Below are 17097 nucleotides of genomic sequence, written 5' to 3' on the forward strand. Positions count from 1 at the left end.
AGCAAAGGAATATTCTGAACATCATTGCTCTCGTTCGGGATTTTTCCATTTTAGCTTGATAACCTTTAATGGAGAGAATTTTGAGGCTGTGCACACACAGACACACACAGCGACGGAGAAAATGAGGAAATTAGCAAGAAGGTTCAGGGCTCTAATACTTACTAGGCCTGATATATCCAAATAAATCCCTCTCCCGTCCAGGTATTTTGAACTTGAATGACCATTCCCTGTTCCATGTACAGACTCCAGGGGTGTCTTTGTCATGTCTCCTCCTACCTGTGACTGCTGGGAGGCTGGCCCCAGGGGACTCGGAAAGCAGACAGGAAGCTGGGTGAGACCAGGGACTCTGGGAGCAGGGATGGCCTGGGTGAGGAACTGGGAGGTTGGGAGCATCCCCAGTGGGGCAGGGTTTCCCAGACTTCACACATCCAGGTACCACTTTTAACACTTTATTCCATATTGGTGTCTTATCTGTGCTATTCTTAGGTTAATATTTTTCTTAAATTGACTAACTTTTGATGAAATAAGTTGTTTTATCTGATATTAATTCCATAAAAGAAAAAATAGAAAGAATGTAATAAAACAAAAAAATGATCAAATATTGTTAGAACAAATAATTGTTTAATAATTATCAAGATAAAAACATGTCCATATGTCACCTAAAATACTCTCATTTGTTGTATGTATCAGAACTTTTCAAACTTTAATGTGCATACAAATCACCGGGGGATTTTGTTGAAATGCAGATTCTAATTCTGCCCAGTCTGGGATGAGATCTGAAATTCTGTATTTTTAGGCAACAAACAGAAACTCAAGTTTCAGCAGGCTGAAACACACTCCTGGGACCTTGAGGCTTGTTCATTCTACCCCAGCATCTTCTCACCCCTACCTTTCTTCCCACCTCCATGTGATTGGTGTCCTTTTAAAGCCCCCTCTACATTTGATTTCCCCCTACATCAAAGACAAGGCTGGAATTTAGCTACCATAGACATCATGAGTGTTGTTTCCCCAAATATTTCCAGCTCTACCCCTCCAACACATGGTAGGAATGGTAGGATTGTACTGTCTGGTCCCTTTATGGGACCAGAACTCACAACATGAGTTGTGAGTGAAAAGTGACATGTGTCATTTAATTCCTATTTCCCATCTGGGATGGTGGCTGACCATGATGAAGTTGGTGCCTCTTCTATCTGCCTGGGAACCCTTGCCAATCCAACAATGAGCATGTACCAGGAGCAAGAAATAAACTTTCATGGGATTTAGGGATTGTTCGTTATTGCAGCAAAACCTAGCCTAACCTGACTGATACATACACCCTGGTTTCATCCACTTTACCCCTCGGTGCTCCACAGGATGCAAGCACCTGTTAAGTGTTTTACCAAATTGCTTGTCCTCCCCCACCCCAAATCTACAATTAATGTGCTAGCATACTTATCCTATCTCTGGCCATGTACAGAGGCACAGAATTTGGTAAAACAGGAAGAAGAGAAAGAAAGCCCGATCATATTTCCCTGCTTCTCACTGAGCCACATATGAGCCGAAGAGGGACCCACATAGCAGTTCCTCTAACCCCCTTCAGAGGCCTACACTTTCCATTCCAGCTCTGGTTCCCAATCACCTTCTGCTGTGAAGTCTCTTTTTGAAGCTATTATACACACCTGCTGAGGGTGAGTGAAGTTTAGTCCACCCTTCCTTCCAGGGAACAAATGCTTTCCCAGGTAATCAGCTTGGCTTCTGTGAACAAGGTTCCATCAGCATAGATGGCCATTTCTCCCACATCACCTCTCACTAGACCACAAATCCAGAAGCAAGGTAAACTGAACAAGTAACCGTGGGAGAAGCACCCAAGTGGAGAAACACTGAACCAGGACTAAGAAATGTGGATTCTAATCTCAATTCTGATACTGTATTCATCCACCAGCCTCTTTTGAGGGCAAGTGAAAGAAACTCAACTCACACAGCTTACATGAAAACTAGAAAATAAAAACCTCTCCAGGTTCTCAAGGAAAAGAGAAAAAAAAAAAGTTAAGAAGAAAATACCTCCCTCCGTGACAACAGACTGCTGTCTCTTTGTTGGCTCTGTTCTCAGATGTGACTTCCCCATGTGGCAGCAAAGATGACCACAGCATGCCCAGACTTACATTTCAGAAGCTCAGCAGCCCCAGGAGAAAGGACACCCTCTTTTCCAAGGATTTCATCCAAAGTCAAAGAATGAAATTTCACTGGTCTGGTTTCGGTCACATGCTCACCCATGAACCAATCATCGTGGCCAGGCCTGGGACACATGCCCACCTCTGGAATTGAAGGGGGAAGCTGTCTCAGTCAAACTACATGGACTGAGTGTTGGGGAGAGTTAAGTCTCCCCAAGAAAACCAGAGTGATACATCCAAAAAGGGGGAAATGACTGCTAGGGAGACAAAAGCGACTGGGAGCCCTTCTAGCTGCCAACATCCTTCTGTTTCCCCAATCTCAATTCCAAGTCAAATTCTTTGTCAGTCTCCCAAGGAAACTACAATGCAACATCGTTCCAGTGCAAACAGGTTGCAAAGTGACATCAACAATCATCCCAAAGATGCAAGAAGCCATGAATTGCAGGAGAGTGATGATGGAGAGTTCACCAAATCAAATGCAGGACTATTGGCAAAGGAGGATCTGGCTAAAGTCAACCAGCTTATCATTGAACAGGAAGCATCTGCAGGGAGTATGCAAAACTAGTAAGAGTTTCAAAAAAGGATGACTGAGACATCAAAATTTGACATCCTCAAATATTTCTGTGAACATTCATAATAAGACTCTGGATTTCAGGTAATGCATCTTATGATTTGATTTTTTTTAATTACACCCAAAAAATAAACACGTGACTTGTACTTTGTATATTCCAAGAGTTAGTGCACAGTTGCAATTATAAACTAAATTTGGTTAAGTGTATAGTACATTTTTCCAAATTAAACGGGTGTAAAGGGGAATTTCATTGAGGCCTTGACCCTGACTCTATCAACATGAACAAGAATTAATCAATTTATTCGCTCCTTGTGCTCCTTCTTCTGAGAAATATCTGTCCATGTTTTTGCCCATGTTTCTATTTTCTTTCCTTATTGATTTGCAGGTGTTCCTTTTATCCTTTTGCTACTAATCTTTGGTTGTCTGCGTTACAAATAACTTCTCTAAGTTATCAGTTCAATTTATCGACAGTATCTTTTGATTAACAAAGCACACGTCAAAGGTTTTTTGTTTGTTTACATTTGTTTTAGATTCAATAAGAAATGCTAGCCTCGATTTTAAGCAGATTCACTTGAAGGGTTGTTTCTCAGCACCAGTTATCTTCAGATACGAGGAGAATCTGCAGTTCAAAATCAAACTTTCCTTCAAGTCAGTGCAAGATACCGATTTTTTTTTTAACTCTGACTTTTATTCTTCCACCATTCTAAATCAGCACAAGGAAATAGCCCAATATCTGCCCTTGGGATGGGCCAGATCAGATAAACTTAACAGCACTGGTGTTTCTCTTACATGATACAGTTTGCCTTAAAATTGATCATTTCTGGCAAAGATCTTCATGTTACTATATGTTCCTTCTTGGGAGTTAGAAAACACTCTAGTTACATCAGTATCACACTTAAAAATCATCATGTTAGCCATTTTCTAAGATTATCTATGAGAAACAAATCTTGTCATATGAGTTTCCAGTGTAGAAAATAACGAATCATCTTTATGCAAATTCTACAAGTACATTGGATTTCATTCACCATCAGGCACTAAAAAATTTTTTATTTCTCCCTGGAAGAGAAACAAAGTTAGACCCTTATCTCATACCATGTAAAAAAATTAATTCTTAACAAAGTTCTAAATGAAAAATAAAACAATATTAGAAGAACATTTTTATCACAGGAGACCCAGAAACTCCAAAAGAACAGGCAAATCTAACAACGTAACATTCTTAATTTTTGAGGGTGCAAGCTTCTTAACCCAATTAAAAGTGAATAAGCAATAAGGACATTTAAACACACAGAAAAAAAGTAAGGTAGATTCTGGACTGATTAATTGGGTTTTCATTATGTCATTGAGCACCCAGGCTCTGTATTTTTTCACTCTGCCATCCTCAACTTTGGCTTTCGTCCTCCAGCTTGTCCCAAGATGCTACAGCTTCTGCAAGTGCCACTCTCCTCCCTCAACAGTGTCCAGAGGCAAAAGAAATGGTGGGCCAAATTTGACCCAAGGGCTGTAGTTTGTGAACTCCTTGTCTAGTGGAAAGATAAATTTATAAACAAAGATCTTACACTGGCCTGCAGACATGTTTTGTTTGGCAAACCCTGGTTTTAAGCAAGACATTCACTTTCTAATTGACCACAATCCTCACTATTCCCTATTGCCCCACACCATGCCATGCTCACATTTACTGCCATGACTCCTGAGTAAAAGTAAAGGTTATTTTACCCAGAGTTCCAGGAAACATCCATGTGCATATTTATGGCATCTCTGGGGACAAAATTTTTGGTACATAGACTTCATTAACAAAGACCATGCAATGAAACTTTGTTCCCCTGCAATCCTTTGTATACTTTGGGACCACAGACACACACATGACTTAACGACACACATATGACTTAACTGATTATCTGGTCACTGATTTTTCTAGGCATGCAGTCCAGAGGAGCCCCATGATAATCCTTTCTCGGGAGTGATCAACAGCCCTGAGTGGTCCCTGTTGACAAGCTCCGTGGTAACCCAATCTCTACATTCTGCTGACGAGCCACACTCCCGTGGTTTATGAGCTCAGTGGAATCCCTGAATAGAATTATACCCTTTTATTGAGTCCTGAACCATATATTATCATGAATACTAAACCATTTCAAATGGTCCATCCCCTCTGCCTTAAGATTAGACAAAGCCTTCACCAATTACCCTTCTCTTTAAAGAATGTGTTTTCTTTGGCACTGAATCCCGCTGAAACCTGATGTGCTCGGGCCTTCTGCATTTACCTCCAGGCTCTGAGCTAGGCTGCCCCCGACCCACATCCCCACATTGGTGTCTGGGGTCATTCAGACAAAGACCACTGGGAAGCTAAACATCTCCCTTTCCATAAAGAAGGATTAGCAAAGAGAATTAAAAGCGTGGGTTCGGGGGAGGGTACAGCTCAGTGGTAGAGTGCATGCTTAGCATGCACAAGGTCCTGGGTTCAATCCCCAGTATCTCCATTAAAATAAATAAGTAAGGGGGAAGGGTATAGCTCAAGACGTAGAGCACATGCTTAGCATGCAAAGGGTCCTGGGTTCAATCCCCGGTACCTCCTCTAAAAATAAATACATAAAGTGAATAAATTATCCCTCCCCTCCAAAAAATTTTTTTTAAATAAATAAATAAATACACCTAATTACCACCCTCCCCCACGCAAAAAAAAAAATCTGAGTTTAAGAGAAAGCATTACAGTAGTAAATGTTAAAAAAAATTCAATAATAAAAGCATGGGCTCGGCTGCAGAGGGCACGGTTACAACCCTTACAAAGAGCAGCAGCCCTCAGCCACCTGACATCTTCAGGTGATGTTGAGCACTGGAGAAGCATGCTTCTAACCTCCATGAGTCCAACGCTCTCCAGAAGATGGTGCTTTCTTCAGTGATTCTAAAAAAGGAGACGTGCTGTTTTGTTTTGTTTTGTTTTGAGTGAAGGTAGATTTATTCAGAGAGATACATTGAAAGACAAGAGAGAAGGCCACGAGGTGTGGGGGTCGGGTGCTCAGATGAAAAGTAGGTATGCATTCCATAGACAGAATGTAGGCCGGGAGACACGCTATTTATTTTCATTCATTCAGTAAACACCTATTCGGCCTCTGCCATGTGTCAGATACTGTGCCCGGCAATGCAGATAGAGCAGGGAATAGAAAAGATCCAAATGTAATAGGGACGTGCGATGTTGAGGAGGAGCTGGAAGTAGGTTATAAACAGATCACCAAGTTCATGATGTGAAAGTGATTCATCATAAGCCACATGAAGGGAAAGAACAGAATGCTGGGTGTATGAGTTCCCTGCAGCTGCTGTAACAAAGCACCACACCACACACACAAAAGTTCAAAATTAAGGTGTAGGCAGGGCCACACTCCTTCCCTCCCAAGGCTCTAGGGGAGGATCATTCCTTGCCTCTTTCACCTTTTGGTGGTCCCAGGGAGTCCCCCAGTCTCTGCCTCCACCTTCACGTGGCCATCTCCTCTTCTCCCCATGTGTTTCTCCTGAGTGTGTCTCTTTAAGGACATTTGTCAGTGGAATTAGGGCCCGCTCAGATAATCCAGAATGAATTCATTTTGAGATCCTTCACTTAATTACATCTGCAAAGATGTAATTTTTCAAAATGGGTCCCATTCACAGGTTCCAGAGGGAGCCTGTGGAACCTGGAAGTCAGGAGTCACCATTCAACTCACTACACTGTAAGAAATAATAATGGGATGATTTATTTTAGATCAGAGGGGGTGGGAGGTCAGAGAAGGCCTCTGAGGAGGTGAGATTAAAGTGAAGACTTGAAGGATGAGGAGGAACAGCCCACGCAGAGTGGAGGAGAGTGTGGTATCCCCAGACCACAGGGGGATAAGGAAAAAGGCACTGCCAACTGAGGGCACAATCTGTGCAAAGGCACTTAAAGTTACTGAGTTTACAGCCCCCTAGAAACTGAGAGAAGGCAAGTGGGCCCAGAGCAGAGTGAGGAAATTGGCCAGAGATGTCCTGGGAGGGGTGGGCAGGAGCCTATCTTGAAGTCACAGTAAGAAGATGGCATTTTAGCTCAAGTGCCACATAGAGCTGCTTAAGAGTGTTAAGCATAAGAACAGCACGGTTAAATTTACATTTCATCTGGAAGATATTTTCCAAGAGCATGGCTGGCCTCAGGTTAAATTGGGACTTACTGCTTTTATTGTGGTCTTAGCAATAAGAAATGCATAGTATTTTATCATTTACACCACAACATGCATTAACTTATTTAACAGAAAAAAAAATACACATCAGGGCATCACGTGGTCCAGTGTCTGCCTGACATCTCATTTTAGGAAGTGCAGTTTAGAGATCAAAAATAATTAGAATTCCAATCTGTCCTGGCATCTCTTCTAGAACAGCAAAGGGAAGCTAATTCATAATCCATACGAGCACTTAATCAAACCCCCCTCCTTCCCCATTTCTCTCCTCCACGTCTCTCACCGCTTCTAACTCACAGTTTCCTCAGCAGCCTCCCTCCTCATGCCCAGCTTTGACTAACTTCCAATCAAAATCTCTCCCAAAACCCTAGCCAAAGGGTCTTGAGTCCTTCACCTCAGGAACCCGGCAGGCAGACCCACAGCCTCCCTCAGCAGAGAGAGGAGGGAGAACTCGAGCAGCCAGGGACAGACTCCAAAGAGAGAGAGAGGCATTGGCAGCAGGAGTATAAATACAATTTCATGTCTCTTTTCACACACAAATTTTTAAATTTTTAATTATAAGCTCCATGAGGGCAGAAACTGCGTCTGATACATTTTGCATTCCCTGCAATATAGAGCTGACCTCCCTGCACAAAGGTGAGACAGAATGATAGCAGGAGCTTGCCTGAGACCGTGAATCCTTGCTCTGCGATCAAGCATTCCTCCCACATCATCCACAGAGTCCCTACGCTGAAACTGTCTGGTCTTAATTAAGCTTTGGCGACATCTGTCATGAGTGATTGGCGACATTTTTCCATCTACTCATCACTCCTAAAAATGGACTAGTCCCTGCTAGGAATCGACAGACTAAGGCCGCCTGGGGCATAGGTTAGGGAGGGGGCAGGAGTCATCCAGGGGGGTGTGTAGAGGGGAGGGAGAGAAGCAGCTGCCACACCGGGGACCCTGCTCCAAATGGCAGGCAGTGTGGACAGCAAAATCCCCTTCCACCAGAAGGACGTTCTACCAGTGAGACACGATCCTGCAAGGGATGGAGGACAGCAGAGAGAGAAGGTCTCCAGGAAAAGCTTAGAACGGTCAGGAGGCTGCATACTTCACCATGGACGGCAGGCTCCCCTGGGGCAGGAACTGTGCTTAATTCAACCTTGTACTTCCTGCCGCCCACCTCCACCTCCTGGCTCATAGGCTCCTAGCCTGGGACCCAGCGCACTGTGAAGCTGGTGGGTTGGTGGGGAGGTGAGTTGGCTGGTCTGTTAAATGAACAACTAAAATCTCTAACAAGAGTCTTCCCGAGAGCTGCTCCTCTGAGACTTGGCAAAGGGCCATATGGTCACATTCACTCCTGCTCTCTTAAGCCAACCCTCCCCCCAACTTCCTAGGCTGAGAAAGAAGATTCATGATTTCTTAGAATGCCAGTGTGGAATAATAAAAAATATACACAGTATTTGGTATTTGTCCTGGGTGGTTGGCACAGAGATCCTAAAACCCTTAGAATTTTCTGAGTGACAGGAATGTCTTTTGTTACCATAATGACTTCCTCTGACCACAACTGAAATTATGCTAATGAGGTGACCTTTGGCAGACCCATTAGAAAGCTTCAGGATGGCAGCTGGATGCCAGAGGAACCAAACACAGGAGTTGAGGGCTGGAACTTTCAGCCCCACCCCACCCCACCCTGGAGAGCCCCAACCTCTGGAGAGGGGAGAGGGACTGCAGATTGAGCCCTGTTAACAATGGCTGATGATTTAATCAACCATGTCTATTTCTATGTGATGAGACTTTGATAAAAATTCTGAAGCACAAGGCTGGGGGAGCTTTCAAGTCAGTAGACACATGGGTGTGACAGATGGGTGGCACTCCAGAGGCGGCCTGGAAGTGCCATCTCCCCCACGCTTTGCCCTATGCATCTCTTCCATTTGGCTGTCCCTGAGTTACATTCTTCATAATAAAACTATCCTTGTAAGTACAGCATTTTCCTGAGTTTTTGAGTCATTCTAGCAAATTAGGAAACCCAAATGGGGATGAAGGTCATGGGAACCCCAGACCTGCAGCTGGCCAAGCAGAAGCGCAGATAGTTTGGGGGACCCCATTGATGACTGGTATCTGAAGTGGGGGCAGTCTTGTGGAACCAAGCCCTTAACCCGCTAAGGTCTGTGCTAACTCCAGTAGTGTCAGAACTGGACTGAATTGTAGCTTAACTGGTGTCAGAGAATGGAAAAACTAGTTGTTATTGGAAAAATGAAACTCAGAGAGACCCTAAAGATGCTCACCAGCTGTCAAGAGGTGCACATCGAGCCATCCGTCAGAGCATCTTACTTGTGAAGACATTCTCCTGCTAAGCTTGCACGACCACCTAAACTGCATCCTTTCTCATGTTTTACACTCTTCACTTAAATCCCTCTTCAAACACAAACATTTTTAAAGCACCCACTACGTGTAAGGTGCCACCGGGTGGATGGCACTCAAACGTTTAAGCTCAAATTGCTCCTAAAAGAATTTTGATACACTCTGTAGGCCCCTGCACATTTTTATCATACATTTAAGTAGTACAAAAGATGCGATTCTAACTGCATTGTAAATATTGACATTTTATAAAATATAAACCTGTTACATCACCCTTTTAAATGTTTCCAATGGAATCCAAATGCCATAGCAATCTGATACCCACCATCAGTTAATTTTTTAAAAATACATGAACAAACCCTTCTTTATGAGTCAGAAGTTTACATTTTCCCTTTTCCTCCTTGAAATCATATTTACTTTAACTTGCAGGATTTTATTGTACTATAATTTTTATACTAGAAAGTCTTTTATTAATCATCCTGTCCTAATCTTACCCAGGGAAAATGTCTATAAATTGGAATTCTAGTTTACTTTTTGATTTCTGCAACCATCAGGCTCTGAATGTTAACATTTTTTTCCTTTGGATTGAGCTAAGGTTGCAATTAGTATATGTACACATTTGGTCAAGGCAATGTGGATACATTACACATTTTGGTGTATACGTGTTACATGTACTCATTTAACTCACTGAAAATATATGACAGTCAACATGAGGGTTTCACAGGTGTTAGTATGTTGAATGTCACTGTTTAGCACCTCAGGGGGGCTGAGTCTTTGAGAAAGTGAGAGAGAAGTACCTGGAAAGAGTGGGAGCAAAGGAGAACTGGCCTCCACAGAGGGTGCATTCGTGGGTAGATGTGTTTGAGGAAAGGCATTTAAGTGGACTCCTTTGGAGCTACCTTTGTTCGCATCCCTTTGCAAAGTTCTCCCACACCCCCAGGAATAACCCCAGTAGCCCAGGTCTGAAGATCACGCCACAGGCAATTCAGGTAAGAACAAGACACAGCTTCAGTCTTGAAATCACAAGCACGCCACCTGAGATTAATAACAGTAAAAAAGCTAAAGAATTGTTCAAGGCAACAGAAGTGCTGGGCAGCAAAATGGTCCCCAAAGTTGTCCACATCCAAATCCCCAGAACCTGCGAATGTGTTACTTTACGTGGCAAAGAGAAATGAAGGTTGCCAGTCAGCTGACCTTAAAATAAAAAGATTATCCTGGATTACCCAGGAGAGCCCAGTGGAATCCCCACGGTCCTTAGACGTGGAAGAGGGAGGCAGAAGAGGAGGTGAGAGTGATGCTCTCCGAGGAAGCACTCAACCTGTCCTTGCTGGCTTGAAAGTCGGAGCCTGTCTTAGCTGAAAGAAGCAAGGAAATGCATTCTGCTTTGGAGCCCCCCCAGGGAACACAGCTGTGAAGACACCTTGATTGTAGCCCAGTGAAACCATGTCGGATTTCTCCCCTGCATGATAAGATAATAAACTGGTACTGTTTTAAGCCACTAAGCTTGTGGGAGTTTGTTACAGCAGCTATATAAACCTCATACAATACAGACCCGTTCTCCCACACAGGAGAACAGGAGCCTCGGGACCTCAGAAAGGGGCGCCTACTCCTGCTGGGGGTGGAAGGGTGTGGTGAGTAAGCCTGGCCACACACAGCCCCGTCCAGCTTGGCCTGGGATGCACTGCCAGTCTGAGGACGCAGGACACTCCGCTACTTGCCATTACTGTCCCCATATCCATCCTGGGGCCCCAGCAGGTCTGAATAAAGGCAGGATTCTCGTGCCTCTAATCCTCACAACAACTTCGCAGGGTGTACTGTCATCCCCATTGTACAGCTGAGGAAACTGAGGCTCAGAGAAGTGGAGGATTTATAACTGGCAATGGCTCTTCCATCCATTATCCTGGAAGCTTTTCAAAATCTAGATTCCTAAGCCCCATTGCAGACCCTCTGAATAAGAATCTCCAGGCACCTCCAAGAATCAAACCCAAGAATCTCTTCTCCAAGTTCCCTAGGGGGTAGGTAGGCTTGGGGACCACTGCTTAGTGCAGCTCTGAGCCGCCAGGGTAAATCCTCACACCTGCATAGTGAACAAAGGTAAACTGACGCACGTGAAATTTTGAAGGCTTTATGTGAGCCAGGCAGGGGCTGGGGCAGAGGTTTTTACAGGGAAGAGACAGAAGCAAAGCCAAGCAATCATTTAATTGGCCGCACCGTGAACAGCTGCCTTCATCAAGAAAATCTAGTTACTTGGCTGACAGTTGTCCTTGAGTTTCATTTTCTCAGATTCGAGTACATCTAGTTGGCTGTTTATAACCAGCTGTTCTTGAGTTTTGTTTTTCTCAGATTCAAGTGTGACTCGAGCTCAGGCAGGCCACCCAGGGCACTAGGGCCACCCCAGTGTAATGGTCCCCTTGTCTAACCACCTTAACAACAGGCAGCTCCCAAGAGCTGCCACCTGCCCTCACCTCAGTGAAGGACTGTTACCAAAGACTGGCCCAGAGAGCCGGCACCCTCTCCACTATGTGGAAAGCCCTTCTGCCTGGGGCCCATGACGATCGGGGTCGGGCAGAGACATCAGTGCTATTTTAAGCTCCCCTAGAAGATCTGAGTGCACAACCAAGGTGAACAATCACCACACACACTGTACTCACTATAGACCAGACACTGTTCTAACTGTTGCATCTATGCCTATTAACTTAATCCGTACAACTACAGTATGAGATAGATAAAATTATAAGCTTGCTCTTATAGATGAGGAAACTGAGGCACAGAGAAAGATTTGCCCAACATCACAAAGCTCACAAGCAACAGTAGCAGGACCTGAACATAGTTAGGCTCCAGCGTCTGGATGCTCAGCCACTGCCTGCTTCCCTGGGAGGTGAGCCTTGCATCCCCCTGCCCCATGGCCAGGTCCCAAGGGGTTCATATTCCCCTGTAACTGCCCCAGGATCGGTAAATGCCAACAGCAGCAGACTGTCCGTCCATCCGCTTGCACCTGGGCTGAAAGCAATCTCCAGTTGCAAGAGAAAAGTCAGGATGAGGAGATGCTTTTCCCACCCACGTTCTAACTGCATCCTCCCCGCCCTTCCCGCAGGAGTGCACAGCTGGGCTGCCCCGGGGTGCAGCCAGTCCAGCTCACTGCCATCACACTGTCACCTCCTCTCCACTGAGAGTGTACATGGGTCCTGTGTTTTTTCCTGGGGAAGCCACATTTCATCTGATTTGAAATATGATGTTCTTTCAAAAATCATTTTAAAACATGATGGACAGACGGACATTATGAAATGGAGTAGGGGGAGCTGTTGACGGAAAGAACGCACAGTAAGTCCCATTTGGTACAAATATATATGTATAGATGCGTTTAAAACCGGAAAGATACACACGAAGATGCTGACAGAAGGGTGACTTTTGTCCTGACTACCTGGGTATTCAAAATATTTTACAATGAATTTGCATTACTTTTGAAATAAGGTAGGAAAAACAAATATTTTTAAAGCAATGGTCTGCAATAAATTAAGATGTCTGAAATTCTAACCAAAAGTATTTTTGTATCTAATCCTATATTAGTGAGGGTTGCTAAGGAACTACATGATGCAAATTAGGAATAATCCCAACTCTTGCTCAAAGGGGTGAAAACAGAGACAGGCAGGTAGGCAAAAGCCTATGGACTCAAGAAAGGGATCAGGAGGACCAGGTCTAATCTTGCTGGCTCCTTCCTCTGCAGACCGTTTGTTCCCCAAAGCACAATCACTTGCGTAGTTGAGTGCAAGAGCCCAAGACAGCCAAGAGTCTCCCCAAAGAATAGCCAGGGGCAGGAGGGAACAAATCGTCACTAGTATTTATCAGCTACATCTGTGTGCCAAGCCCTGGGCTCAGCACTCATTTAATTCTCAACAACACCTCAAAAAGCTGGTGATGTTATTGCCCCATTTTACTGACAAGGAAACTGAAGCACAAAGAGTGAGGTGACCTGCCCCAGTTCACAGCCCATCGGTGCCAGAGTTGCCCTGCGAACCCAGACAGCCTGATTCCAGATGCTGTGAAATGCCCGCACGCCCAGAGGGGGGATTCTGGTCAGAACCGAGAACAAGACTCAAGGGCAGCTTTCAAAGCCACGGCAAGAGCGAGAAGCAGCGGCCTCTCTTCTTAAAGCCGAATGAGAAAGAGGGAAGGAAAAAGATGAAAGATTAATAGTTAAAAGGGCAGAGAGAAAAAGTATGAGATTTTAAGTTGGCATTTGTCTTACTGATTTCTGCTAGGTTTACTCCTTCTATAAATCGAGTCTTCTTTGATGTTTATGTTCTGCTGCTTAATAAAGGAGCTGCAAGGTGAGCGTGTGTCCACGCGTGTGTGTGTGTGTGCTCGTGCTTGGTCATGGATGGTGTGTGCACACGTGCGTGTGTGCATGTGGAGATGCACATGTGTGTGTCCGCACAGGCGAGGGGGTGTGCGTGCATGCACGTGCGTGTGTGCGCACCAGACCATCACCAATGAACGCACTTGTGTTTTCCCAGCAGCGACCTGGCCTAATTGCCAGCAAAATTCCTCATTGGAAATAAACAGCCTCCGGGGAGTCGGCCCTCCACCCCTGGCTGCAAGCAGCAGCAGAGGCCTCCTCCTCTGCCTCCCCTGTGCCCACAGAGCCGCAGGGACAGAGCACCTCAGTCCGAGTTGTTGACAAACTGACAGCGAGCGGGGCTGTGGCCGGGGAGTGGCCGGGGCAGGCCGGGTGGGAGTGCCAGGGGCAGTTAGTGGCCACTCCTTTCTGGCCTGACACTCTCGCCTTTCACACATTCCTCGGATTTGGAAGAAGAAAAAAGCTTGCTTATTCCCCTCTCCCTGCAGACGCACAGGGTGTCAATGACCATCACTGTCCAGCAGCACAGCACGGCAGCCCCCAAGTGACTGGCCCGCCGCCCGCACGCCAAGAGGGAGGCTGCCTCCCTGACCCCTTCTTCTGCCGGGGTGGGCAATTTAACCCATACATTCTTGAGCTGGGCTCTTCCGGCTGTGACAATGGCCACAATCTCTCAAGTGTGTCCCACAGATGGTACTGTTCTTGCCCCCAAGTGGGGGGGGTCTCACTTTCTGAGCCTTTCTCGGACCCAGGAAAATAGCAGCAAAGTGAGACTTGATAGAAGCTTCTTAGCAGGCAGGGATCTTCCTCGCCTCATCCTCACATCGTCAGTAACCTCAGAGCACATTGCAAGTACTAAAAAAGCAGTTTTGCAACCTTTCCTCGACTCAAGACAATAAGCAGAACCTTCCCCAGAGTCAGCTTGCACAAGATTCCACCTTAACGGGAGGGTGAGAATCACCCAGAAAACAGGTCAAAAGGAGAGGTGCCCTAAACAGCAGCCTCTCCACAGATTCCGGGCTGGGGGGCAGCTGTGTAGAAGTTGCCCCCATCCCGGGAGATCCTTGTCCCATCTGTAAAGCCAGAGAACTCTGGGATCACTTCCAAAGCCACGGGGCAAGTGTAAGAAATGGAGAGCAAATTGCAGGAATGGAGTCTGGAGAGCATTTAGGTTATTTTTTAAAGCATCCAGAAGAAAGGTGTCGGTTCCCCAAGATGAACTGCAGAATAAGAACAGGCCGGTGGACAGCTGATGCAAGGCATGCAAGCTAATGCAGCGGGCGACCAAGGGGGCGGGGAGCTGATTATTAGACCCAAAGGAAAAAGAGTACTGTTCTCGAGTGAAGGACTGTCAAAAGTCAAAAGTGCACAGATGATCAAAATTATTCCTTCAAACCTAATTGGGGTCTGCTCTGGACCAGGCCCTGGGCTGCACATCTTCTGAATGAGAACAGGTGCCAAGAGCCAGCCAGCTCACTAGGCAAAGCGAAAACTAAGACGGTCCCACCATCTCCCTCTGACCATGTCTCTCCACCCTTTGTCCCACACCCTCCCAGGCGTCGTCCACTCCCACAGAGACCAGTGATCAGATCCCCCCACAAATAAGGGGCAGGACTGGAACCCTGATCTCCTTGGATCCAACTCATTGGTGGCACCATTCCACAGGCAAGGAGCAATCCCAAGCAGGAGTCTGGAAGCAGAGAATGCTGCCTGGTTCCTGGTGCCGTTTAACTTACGCTCACGATAAGACAGACCCCGATCAGCACCCACTCGTAAGTGGGGCGCCATCCCAGGCTGAAGCCAACACCACTTTTCACCCATAAAACTGTCGTGATTCCTGGATCCCTCACCCCTTATCTGAAGATGCAGCACGTATTCAGAGACCTCCAAACACTTCTTGGGGCCTGTGTGCCAAGTACTGGGCCATCAGGGATGAAGTTGTAAATGCCCTACACACCCTGCCAGTGAGAGCAGGCTTTACCCTGTAGGAACGGTACAGGGGGTGGAGGGATTGTGGAAAGACCCTAAAGTGCTAACAGAGATCAGATTTGCCTCTTAAAAGGGCTAGTCCGGAGCCACATATGAGTTAGAGGGAGCAGAAAGCTTGCTATAGGGCACTGTAATAGTTCAGGGGAATGAGGACAAGGGCCAAACCGAGGTGCAAACAGCCAGCCATGGACTCTAGACATTATTTTTATAATTAAAAAAATGCCCTTCACCGATGGATAGTGATAATGATTATATGACAGTGTGAATATACTTAATGCCACTGAACTGTACACTTTAAATTGGTGAAAATGGGAAAGAAGATATAGCTCAGTGGTAGAGTGCATGCTTAGCAATCACAAGGCCCTGGGTTCAATCCCCAGTACCTCCATTTAAAAATAATTTTTTTAATGGTGAAAATGGTAAATGTATATTTTACCACAATTTGAAAAGATACACACACCCCAATTCTCACAGCAGCACTATTTATAATAGCCAAGACAGGGAGGCAATCCAAATGTCCATCGACAGATGACTGGATAAAGAAGTTGTGGTATATATGTGCAACTGAATATTACTCAACCACAAAAAAGAATGAAAACATGGCATAATGCAACATGGATGGACCTAGAGATTATGATACTAAGGGAAGTAAACCAAAGACAGATATCATACGGTATCACTTATATGTGGAATCTAAAAAAAAAATGACACAAATGAACTTACTTACAGAACAGAAACAGACTCACCGACAGAGAAAACAAACTTATGGCTACCAAAGGGGAAAGGAGGGAGCAAGGATAAACTGGGAGTCTGGAATTAGTAGATACAAACTACTATAGATAAATAACAAGGTCCTACTGTATAGCAAAAGGAACTATATTCAATAGCTTGTAGTAACCTATAATGAAAAAGGGCACATATATGTATAACTGAATCACTATGCTGTACACCAGAAATTAACACAACATTGTAAATCGACTATAGTTCAATGAAATAAACAAATAAATAATTTTTTTAAATGTCTCCCCCTCCAAGTACCAGTTTTCATTTGCCAGAGTCACAAAAGGCATAAATGCAAGGACCCTCCTGCCTCCCCTAAGTCTCAAATCCTATATAGAATGAAGATGAATATTATTTATTGAGGGCATTTACTGTGCTCAGGTACTATACTAAGTACCTGAATTAACTCATTTAATCCTCAGAACAACTCTGCAAGGTAGAAGCTGTTATTATACCCATTTTACAGATGAGAAAAATAAGCACAGAGAACTTAACGTAACTACCCCATAGCTCACATGTGGCAAAGCCAAGATCTGAGCCCAGGTTGTCTGACTTCAGAACCTGCATGATTACCCACTATACTAACTGCCTCTGTCTAGTTAGATGCTAAATATCTAAAAAAGAACAAAAAAATTGCTGTCTACTGACCAGTTAACCCCACTATTCGATTATTCGGCTTCATAGAGAACAGAAATCCAGGCAGCTAAGTGAATTTTTTTTTCCATTTTCATCCAAATG

At 44.9% G+C, this 17097-nt stretch overlaps 1 long non-coding RNA gene across 27 annotated transcripts in view; it reads right to left on the reverse strand.

Moving 5' to 3' along the window:
- LOC123613430 (uncharacterized) overlaps positions 1–17097 on the reverse strand; it is a 463022-nt gene that overhangs the window by 334020 nt on the left and 111905 nt on the right. The window contains exon 3 of one of the 27 annotated variants that reach the window (XR_012501564.1): positions 2142–2294. The exons of the other annotated variants lie outside the window; for them this stretch is intronic. This is a non-coding gene — a long non-coding RNA (uncharacterized LOC123613430). The remainder of the gene's footprint in view (positions 1–2141; positions 2295–17097) is intronic. 27 annotated transcript variants of the gene reach the window in all.

The sequence above is a fragment of the Camelus bactrianus genome, chromosome 22 (genome assembly GCF_048773025.1).
Source record: "Camelus bactrianus isolate YW-2024 breed Bactrian camel chromosome 22, ASM4877302v1, whole genome shotgun sequence".
NCBI classification, from domain to species: domain Eukaryota; kingdom Metazoa; phylum Chordata; class Mammalia; order Artiodactyla; family Camelidae; genus Camelus; species Camelus bactrianus.